At 39.2% G+C, this 11035-nt stretch overlaps 1 protein-coding gene and 1 pseudogene across 2 annotated transcripts in view; both read right to left on the minus strand.

The window, feature by feature from the left end:
• Positions 1–11035, minus strand: part of RWDD3 (RWD domain containing 3) — a 94887-nt gene that overhangs the window by 17550 nt on the left and 66302 nt on the right. The window lies entirely within an intron of this gene.
• Positions 1–11035, minus strand: part of LOC309624925 (phosphorylase b kinase regulatory subunit beta pseudogene) — a 44841-nt pseudogene that overhangs the window by 17550 nt on the left and 16256 nt on the right. The window lies entirely within an intron of this gene.

Raw genomic sequence — 11035 nt, forward strand, 5'->3', positions numbered from 1 at the left:
TTTGCCGTAGAGAATAACACTCCTTGGCTCATATTTTCAGTTACAGAACCACTAAACCTTTGAACTGGAAAGACCTTTAAGATGAAAGGCCAATCCTATCATGGCTTACATAAGTAAACAGGTGGATTTGTAATGGGCTTTTAGGGTCTTAATGAGCAACTCTGTGGAGGATGGGAATTGTAAGCAGTGAGAACAACTGGTTCAAAAGTACTAAAGCAGGGGCTCATGACTTAGTCTAGGTGTCCAAGGTATGTAGTAGAAACCAGTATTAGGAAATAACACTGGAAAATGCTTTTTAATCATCCAACCTTTAAGGTCAGTAATTTCTGAAGTCGGTACAAGTAACCTGACCTGTAACTTTGAAGTGAGACAGATCTAGGTATGACTCCCCATTTGTTATATAAGCAAAGTTTTTGAGCCTCAGATTATGCAACAGGGTTATTATAGTGATTAAGTCATTGTACATAGAACTCATAGCTGAGATGCCTGGCTGATTGAAAATATACTCAAATGTTTGTCTTTCTGACCCCTGTCATCACATGAATAAAAATCTGGAAAAAAAAAAATCACCTCTCCATCAGGGACTGAGTTCTTAATTTTTTAAGAAAAAAAAAGAATTTCTCAAAAAAATTTTTGGAAGGACATTAAAACCCCAAGGAAGAGCGAATTATTTTTAACTTTTACTCTTCTCCTTGATTTATGGAACACATTTCTCAAAAAGAGTAAAAACACCCCAGCACAGTGGCTTTCCTTGAATGCAGAGAGTAAATTCAGAACAGGCACTCTCAGGAAAATATGGGAATTTTCCCGAAGGGACCTCACCACAAACCAAGACCTGACGGGATAAAGAAGAGCCTATGCCGAGCTGCGGACATGGTGCGGGTTGCTCCTCGAGGCTCAGGCCACATCAGGGCAGGAACGCAGTGATGCTCACCATCAGGTAAGGGCTGCCCCAGAAAGAGACCCTGAACGGAGCTCCCAGAGGTGGAGGCAAACACTGGAGACGCGGAGCCCCCCTTCCCTCCCCAGCTCTGGCCGCTCCACATCTCTTGCTCTCCCCTCCCTTCCCCCCGCACCTTCCCTGCCCTTCTTTCTTCCTCTTCTCTCTTTCACCAACTGAACTAACTATAACAGCATGGAAATCTGTTTTTTCATTACTGAATGTCTTTATATACACCTTTTTGTTTTCTCTTGAGTTTTAAATGTGTGTGATTTCAAAGTTTTATATTTCCAGTTCCCCAAAAAGGCTAGAATCAGCCTTAAAAAAATAGCCCTAGGTTGGTTTTCACTTGTATGTGGTTCTAAGATAGATAGTTTGTATGATTCAGTGCCCACTCCCACCACCAAGATTGAAAGTAGAGCGATAATCAGAGCTGAAGCAAAGGGACCAATTTTCCCCTCTTGGTAGGAAGAGTAATACATGTAACATAAGAATAACTAATGGAGTGGAAGAACCATTGTGTTTTGTTGCTCTTTGTAGTATCCTGAAGAAGTCATGCCATTTTGAACAGTAATCAAGGGAAGTCTAGTGTAATTCACTATTAAGAGAAAATAGATCATGCTTTAAAAATGTTTCTTTATACCCTTTTTCATGTAAACTCTACCTCCTAGAGCAAATGTCAGAATGAATAAGTGGGATAGAGCAGGGGTTTTCACACTAAATTCCTCAGAGCCCTGCAGCGGCTGGGGTGCAGGGTGAGGAGCCGAGGGGGAAGGGGAGGAGTATTATGTGGAAAGTTCTCCAGGCTCCTCCACCCCCTTCACCTACAGCAACTCTGCTGTTACCTGTTTTATATATGGGAATCATTGAAGATTTCACCTAAAAAAAACATAAAAAGGATTCCACTGTTCTTAAAATTTGGAAAGTCATGGGAATAAAAAAATTCATGTGCCTGCATTGACCCTGGGAAAATGGAAAAGGGTATAAAGATGGTGAATGCTTCTTCAGACTAACAGTTTCTTTTTAATTCTTCAAAAGACTCATTAAGTTATATCCTGCTCTTCTGTGACCTTGGAAAGTACTCCCTACTCCTCCTACGTCCTACTCCTTGCGGTGGGGAGGGAGTCACAAAGATCAGATTGATTGGGTTACTCTCCCTCTACGGTTTTATGTAAATTTGTCAAATAACTAAGATCTCTGTCCTGACAAGAGCCAGGCAAGTCTAAACACTTCTTAAGACAGAGCTGACAAAATTCAAAAGTAGTTTGGGTAAAAGAGACTCATTAATTTCAAACGGGCGTTTGACTCCCAAAGGGAAGACATACATCATCAGTCGGAGCACTGTGATGTCACAGAGGAACTTCATTAGTCTGCCAATTAGAAAGGAGTCATGAGAGTTAAGTAAAATGAAATGTAAATAACTGCTTAATTAGGTGTCCATGAAAACTGGAGAGTCTCCAAAGTTGTTAGATAAGACCATGCTTGGCTGGCAGCTTCTTAGACTGAGGGTTAGTGCTGTCATAACCTTCCATAACAGCTGGAAGGTGGCTGGGAGACTCCACATAGGTCCCCAGAAGACAGGTTGACCTGGATGAAGCATTCAAGACAATTAGGTGTAACTTCGTCCACATGGTTGGGGTCCTCTAGAGCAGTAGTTCCAGAACTTCTTGGGGCCACTCCAGTAGAACAAAATATTTAGGAATCACCTCTACTTCTGCTGAGGCAAGGGGTGGGAGCAGGCATAGAGAGAGAAAACTTTATCAGGAGTGAGGAAACTGGACAGCTACATATACAACAATGAGATTAGAACATTCCCTCACACCATATACCAAAATAAACTCAGAGTGGATTAAAGACCTAAATGTAAGACCTGAAACCATAAAAGTAGAAGAGAACATAGGCAGAACACTCTTTGACATAAATCGCAGCAATATTTTTTGGATCTGTCTCCAAAGGCAAAAGAAATAAAAGCAAAAATAAACACATGGAATTTAATTAAACTTTAAAGCTTTTGCACAGCAAAAGAAACCATCACTGAAACAAAAAGGCAACCTACAGAATGAGAGAAAACACTATGACCTACAAGGTCATATATATAAACATCTCATACAACCCAATATCAAAAAAACCCGAATAACCCAATCAAAAAATGGGCAGAAGACCTGAACAGATGTTTTTCCAAAGAAGACATACAGATAGCTAAGAAGCACATGAAAAGATGCTCAACATCGTTAATTACTAAAGAAATGCAAACCAAAACAATGAAATACCTCCTCACACCTGTCAGAGTGGCTATCATCCAAAAGTCTGCAAATAACAAATGTTGAAGAGGATGTGGAGAAAATGGACCCTTCCTATACTGTTGGTGGGAATGTAAATTGGCCCAGCCACTATGAAAAACAGTATGGAGGTTCCCCAAAAAACTAAAAATAGATCTCCATATGACCTAGCAATTCCACTTCTAGGGATATATCCCAAGAAAAACCCCACTAATTCAAAAAGATACATGCACCCCAATGTTCATAGCAGCACTATTTACAATAGCCAAGACATGGAAGCAACCCAAGTGTAATATATATATATGTAAAATGGGATGTTACTCAGCTATAAGAAGGAATGAAATTCTGCCATTTGCAGCAATGTGGATGGACCTAGAGAATATTATGCTTATTGTAAAATGTCAGACTGAGAAAAACGAATACTGTATGATATCACTTATATGTGGAATCTAAAAAATAATACAAATGAATGTATATACAACACAGAAACAGGCTCACAGATGTATAAAACAAGCTACTGGTTACTGAAGGGGGAGGGGCAAATTAGGTGTATGGGATTAAGAGATACAAACTACTATGTATAAAATAGATACGCAACAAAGATACATTGTATAGCAGAGGGAATTATAGCCATTATCTTGTAATAACTTTCAATAGAGTATCTGTAAAAATACTGGATCACTATGCTATATATCTGAAACTAATATTGTAAATCAACTATACTTCAATTTCAAAAAAAGGAATGAGGAAAATGAAACATTTTAATATAGGGCATTGTAAGTATTTAGTTCATATTAGAACCATGAAGACAGAGTCCTGTCCCCATCAATATTATAAGAAGTTAGTCAGCAAAATACCCAGAGGCTAAGCAGACATCAAGTAGACTTTGAACCACAGGTTGAAAATCTCCACTTGACAGGAATATTAGAATGCTCTTTGCTGTCTAGCACTCACACGTTCAAGCTGCTGCTAGTTCCCCCAACACTTTCACCCCTACCCTTGCCTACAAAAAACATCCAAATTCCTTAACACGCATCAAGGCCCTTCAAGATCCAACCCATTCTCCTTTCCCAGCCTTACCTCTCACCACAACTTAGCCTGTTCCCTGTCTTACAGGCCAGTCTGTACTGGCCCTCTGGTTTAGGCATGTCCTTTTTTCCAAAATCTCTGAATGGCAAAATCATATTCATCTTTCAGAATCCAGTTCAAATTTCACCTCCTTCCCTGAAGAATTCATGACTCCTCCTATGTGTTACAGACACTGTTCAAGCATCTACTTTAGCATCTTGCTTGGGGAAGGATGTGGGCAAAGCAGTTCTCCCCTGAGTCTGAGGTCAGACATATCTGCACAGATCTAGAAAACCAACGGTGTGCATCCAGGAATCTCTGCACACAGGGCACTGAGGGGGTAGCTGATTGGGTAACAAGCCCCACGATGACAGGGGAAGGGAGATTTGGAGTACCATGTGGTATTGGTCTCTTGCATTTGTCCCCAGTCTAACCCCATGGACACATGTCCAGATGTTTATAGACTGTTGATTAAGAGCATGAATTCTAACGTTCAGTGCCTGGATTCAAATCTCAGTTCTGTCACTTACTAGTTGCCTCGAACGAGTTAGTTAACCTCTCCAGCCTCAGTGAAGATGATAATAACAGAGTTCCTACCTCATGTGTCTATCATAGGGATTATACAAGTAAGTGTATATAAAGCTCCCCAGCAGTACCTGTCACACAATAAAGCATCATATAACAAGCGTCAGCTATTATACTTAGGAAGAGAGATGGCAATTAAGTAAAAAATGGAAATGCTGTAAGGCCTTGGGGCACATGCAGCACTAATTCAGAACCTCTGGGTTGAGAGAAAACAAAAAGAGGGTGTTCTTCCCAGCTCCACCATGGACCAGAGGCAGTGTGGTGGCATCTAGTGGGACTAGAAGCAACTGTGGCCCCAGCAGAAGGCTTGGGTGCTTGACTGAGGCAGCAGCACTCAGAGAGGTCCATCCTCTGCAGAGACGGCAGCAGGGCCAGGCAGGAGCGATGGCTGTCGCCGTGTGGTCGCTGTGGTACCCAGAAGTGGTGTTGCAAGACATCCAAGGTGTCTAGAGGGTGCAGAGCAATGCAGTAGATGTGGCAGAGGAGCCTGACTGAAGTGAGGACATCCAGTGGACACGGTAACAGTGTCAGCACAGGCAGTGATGACAGCATAAGAGGAGTCATATTCAGTGGACGCCTCGGGCTGATGTCTGTGGAACACATTCCCTGAGGTTGACCAGGAATATGGGGGCGGAGGGGTGATTTGCCAGGGTGCAGAGACCCTCTAGGAGTCCAATGTGATGAGTCAAATTGTCATTGGCATGACCACTTTTCTTCGGAAGGGGAATACCGAGATAACATGAAAAGCACAAGCTTTGGTTTCAGACAGGCTTTTGCTCCATTCAACTGAAGATGTTTACTGAGCACCTATTTGTGCCTCAGGCTCTGCTCTCGTTGGTGGAAATACCACAGTGAGCAAGGCCAAAAAACTCCTCCTCACACAGAGCCTACCTTATAGAGGGAATGCAGACAATAAACAAGTAAGAAATCAAGTTAATGAGATCTTTCCTGTTTGAGAGCTGTGAAGGCAGTGAAACAGGTGATCTGGCGTACAGGTGGGGTAGAGGGAGCTCCTTAAATATGGCAGTCAAGTAAAACCTCTCATTCAGAGTGAGGGCTGATGGCAGTTCAGGGCAGATATGGAGACAGAGAGTGGGACCCTAAGGTTTGGAGACTTGGCATATTGGAGAAAGAAGAAGTAGCAGAGTAAGTCCCAAACGGGGGTCAGCGAACTCTGGTCTGTGGGCCAAATCCAGCCTGCTGCCTGTTTATATAAATAAAGTTTTATCGGAACATTTGTTCATCTATTATCTGCAGCTGTGTTCGTGCTGTAATAGCAGAGCTGAGTAGTTACAACACAAACTGTATGGCCTGAAAAACCTATAATATTTACTACCTGGCCCTTTCCAGAAACAGTGTGCTGATCACCGGTCTACAGCCTAGCCAATGAGCTTGAGTGAGAGCAGTGGGAACTGAAGTTTAAGGGGTGCTGAGGGGCAGCAAACTGTAGGACACCATAAACCATGGCAAAGAACTCGGGTTATATTCGACGTGTAATGGAAAGCCATTATCCAAGCAAGGGAGACATGCGATCTGATTTATATTCTCCACTCTGGGAGCTGTGTGCAGATGGACCGTAGGGTTGACGTGGCAGCAGGGAAACCAACTAGACAGATGCCGTAGAGCCCAGGGAGACAGGAAGGTGCCGTGGCTGAGGATGGCAGCGGTGCAGATGGGGACGAGTAGTCAAGATGTATTATCTCAGGTATAACAGGTTCAAGGATCCCAACTCAGCTGTATAACCTTAGGCAAGTTACTACTCAAATTCTTTAAGCCTCAGTTCCTTGTGAGTAAAACCCTCAGAGCGCTATTGTGTGGATTAAATTACAAAATGCACCCGAGGTGCCTGTCAGAAAATGTGTTCAATAAATGTTGGCTGTTATTGTTGCTGTTGTTGGTTGTTGTTGACAGGTGAGGCCCACGGAGAAGTAGGTCACAGCACATAACCCCACTGGGTCAGTGGTGCCCTTCTCTCTCTGACCAGATTGGCGCATTCCCTGGAGACAGGGAAGTATTTATTCATCTTTACACCCCCAAAACTGTGCCTGGCACACGGTAGATGTTTAATAAATTTGTATTGATTTAACTATTAAGGTTTTTTTGAAGAAAGGAAGGGTATTATTTATTCTGCTATTTTTCACCAGAAGTGTTCTGTTTTTAGGATTGATATGGAACATTTTTATGACACATTATTCTGAAGATACAGAGGTAGTTGTATCTAAGGAGAGCTAGTACCCTGCATCCTGTCTGTTGCAAAGGAAAACTCAGATGCTGCTCCCCAGGAAACCTCTAACCTGATAAAATATGTCAGTGATTGCAATTATATATTAAATCTAGACTAAAAAGTCACCACGCACAAGAAATTCAATCATGTCAGATGCTTCTACATATAAAAAAATCTCTGGATTGTTTGAAAGTGTTAAGTTGTTTTTAGACATTTATTTCAAACTAGTTGGACATTCTGATCCCTTGTCCTGCCATGCTGAAGGGTACCCTATTTTTTATTATTACCTTGTTTCTTTTATTGATTCACTATTCTACCTATAATTGAGATTTCAGAATTTTTTGCAACTTTCTTATTCTTCGACACTAACACTTAACAAGACTGGAAACCTCCCCTTCATAAAGGAGTTCAATTTTCTCATCATAAAATGATCAATACTGTCTAAACAATTATTTCAAATGAAATTAAATATGACATGCAAATTTTCAAATGAAATATGACATCCATAAATAGGTACATATTTTGTAACATTTTTGTTTTTTTAAAAGAGATTAAATACCATAATGGTTTTGCAATACAAAATTATAAAACCCTAAATGGCCCAACTCAAACAAAATGTTACATTACCTGTTGTATTCACAGTAGCTACATGTGTCTTTAATATGCACTTGTTGCTATATCTAAAAAATTAACCAGAATTTCATTAAAATTAAAATAAGACTAGATGAGAAAATATCTCAGTGGTGGTCACCAAATCATAGCAGTACTCTGCAAACTTATCAATTTAGCTGACAAACTCTAAAAGTATGGGAAACTGAAAATAACAAAAATATTTAAAATAACAGGACAGGAAAGAAGAGAATCCCTTGTAATGGTAAAGAAAAGGTAGAAACCCCTGAAACATCAGAGAGCAGCCATGAGGAGGGAGATTTTTTTTTTTTTTGCAACACGAAGCCTGGCATCTCACAAATAACGTATGTTCCATATTATGTGGAGTTGCTATGGTAACAACCTTTATTTTCTGAAACAGTACACAGATGTGTACAACATACTAACTTGCTGGTTATAAATTACAGCTTTTCCCATAGTTCAGTAACTTAGGAATTCTACATTTTCGAAATCTCCGAAGTTCTGTTGTTATTAAATTTCTTTTATGAGATAATTTTCCTTGTACTTTCAAAATGAGAGTGTTCCCAAACAGGCCAAGAGAACGGAGGCATGAGAAAACGGGGCATATCAGAAAGTAGCAGCAGACTGAGTACAATTTTCTACAAAGAGTCTGGATGAAACCCACTGAAAGGAGGAGAAAATTATTTGAATTAATTAGGCGTCATGTACAACAGCAATGAGAAATAAGTCACTAGCAAAATGATGCTACAAATAAAGTTATGAACTGATTCCTTATTACAAGGTGCCATATTTGCAGTTTTAAAATAAATGAAGATTATTTCTTAGAAATGTAACAAGCATTAATATAATTTTACAAGCTACAATGGTGTGGGAAGTGAATTCACCTGGTTACTTGACTTCAAATGAAGTTTTCTGAATCTCGAAAAGGCCTGAGTCTGGGAGTAATTTTATACTGCTATATTTAACAAGGAATTAGCATCCCTTTGTCAGGTTACAAAACAAAAGACATACTGACTGGAATTTTTTCTCTTTAAATTTTAACCTTAATCAACAAGTATTTATCAAGTGCCTTCCACGGGCAAGGAGCTGACTGTCCATATTAGGTGCGTACAGGTATACACCTAAACAGAAATCATAGAAAAACTGAGTTCTGTAGATGATTTTTTTCTACTCTGAGAGCTTATGTAATGTTTTCTATATGCTGGATCTATTTTCTTTGAATAGACCGTTCACTTTGCAGATTCTTAAACCTTATCAAAAAGAGTCATCTCTGCAGCATTTATCAGGCTAAAGTTTATTACCTGAGAAACACATTTGAAAACAAGGTTATATGTTTAGCGTTTACAGTTAAAAATCCATCTATCTAAAACAAGAAAAATATTTCTAATTATAAGAAAAGATGTAAGCACCCTTATATAAAAGGTAACAAAGCACCCCTAATTTAGAAAGTCCAGAAATTACTCTGCTAAAGGATTTTCCTAACAAACATAAAACACTTGGAAATGCTATTTCAAGTCACGATAGCATTACGTTCAATGCAAAATTGTCTTATAGCAGCAAAGACAGAATGAGAAACAACTGAACACCGTGCAGATAAGAACAAATCATTTTGAAAAGCTTGCACCATTAAGTGGTTGTTAAAATTTTTTCTAACGCTTTCCACACACGCTCTTTTCTGTATCTTCCCAAGATATATTAAAAACAGGACCATGACTAATCCATTCCAATTCTTACGTTATCAGAGAGAGTTAAGTTGTCACCTAATGGGGCCTCAGAGGCTAGAACTCGGAACCAGTAGAAAAAGAGTACTTCATTGCTAGTTGCATTTTAAAAGTATTACTTAAATTACATTTAAGTCATCTGATAACTGTGAACTTTCTTCTCTCTTATATTTATATGGCATATTTATTGAATTGCACAGTATGCTTTTACAATAAAGTGCTTTTTACGTTGCCGTCTTTGTTCATCCAAAATAAAATTGACAGTTATCCTTTTATAAGCTATTCCGAGAACATTTTCTCTTCTTTGAAGCTGATTGATGCACTACTTTAAATGTTCCTACAAATATCTTTTCAATTCAAGTTTTTGCATAATGTAATAAGAAGATAAAAGAATTCCATACTTCAACAAGAGACATTACAATGCAAGTAGAGACATTATCAAGAGCATTAACATGCTCCTAATAGCAATAAAACCTTTTAACTGTCTGATGTAGAACATGCTCCCACCAAACCACCACATATTATGGTAATTGGCTCCAATTTCTGACTCTTACATTGTAAAGTTACAAAGAGTTAGGTAGAACTAAAAAACAAATCTAGAATACTCATTTTGTTAGCATTCCCATTATCAAATGTTTGCTTTCTACCTCGAAAGAGGACTGGTCTGGTCTGTTGCATGGCTCTTCCCTGCCCTATCATATTTTTGCATCCTGTCTCATTTTATTCCTACTGACTGATATGAATATATATTTTTTCCCAAATAACCCTTTTCTAACTCCAAAACATCAACAGTAACACAAATAGCATTTTCCTCAGAATTTCAGTGTAACAAATGTGTCCTCCGTGCATGCCTGTGTCACATCTCATTCACTTTATGTGTTCTCTCGTCACAGGAGATACAATGGGGGAAAACATTCCATGAGGACGCTTTGATTTTTCTTTACAACACACTACTAAATTACATGAGTAGCCTTTCCATCCTGGCTGAAAATATAATTTCAAACTAAAGTTGAGCCCAGATTCTGTTAAATTAAATAGCAAAGAAAAAATAGTTCTTGGCTTTATTCCTCTTAGATGGGGAGCAGGGCAATGGGGAATTGACACAAGTTGGTCCTTAGTGATTAACCTGCAGTTTATGGTTGTGTTTCCAGGTGAAGTGCCCATCATGCAGGAATCTTCTCGGAGGCTGTTGAGAGCAGCCTGTCTGCCTTGAGAAGTGCAGATCTATCAGGATCCAGAATCGGGCTCTGAAAAAGCTGTCATTTCATGTCTCTAAAACAGCCTCTGATTTAATGTACAAGATGTCAAGAAGTAAAGGACAATAAAATAAAAGCCAAAAAGGAGAACTATTTCAATTAAGAAGCATTTCTATAACAATTCTTGGACATCAAGTAAAATAAAAGCTGTCAGAATCAATCTGTGTTTAAAGGTTGATTTTTGTGGTGCTTAAATGCAACTTGCAAGGCAGGAAAAAAATACAGATTATTAACAGAACAATTGAACCTTAAAAATTCCTTTCTCACTAGATAGATATTTGGTTATTAAATGTTCCTAATGGATCTAGGAAAAGCATTTATCTGGTAGATGC

This window comes from Balaenoptera borealis (genome assembly GCF_965194805.1).
Source record: "Balaenoptera borealis genome assembly, chromosome: 1".
In the NCBI taxonomy this organism is placed as follows: Eukaryota; Metazoa; Chordata; class Mammalia; order Artiodactyla; family Balaenopteridae; genus Balaenoptera; species Balaenoptera borealis.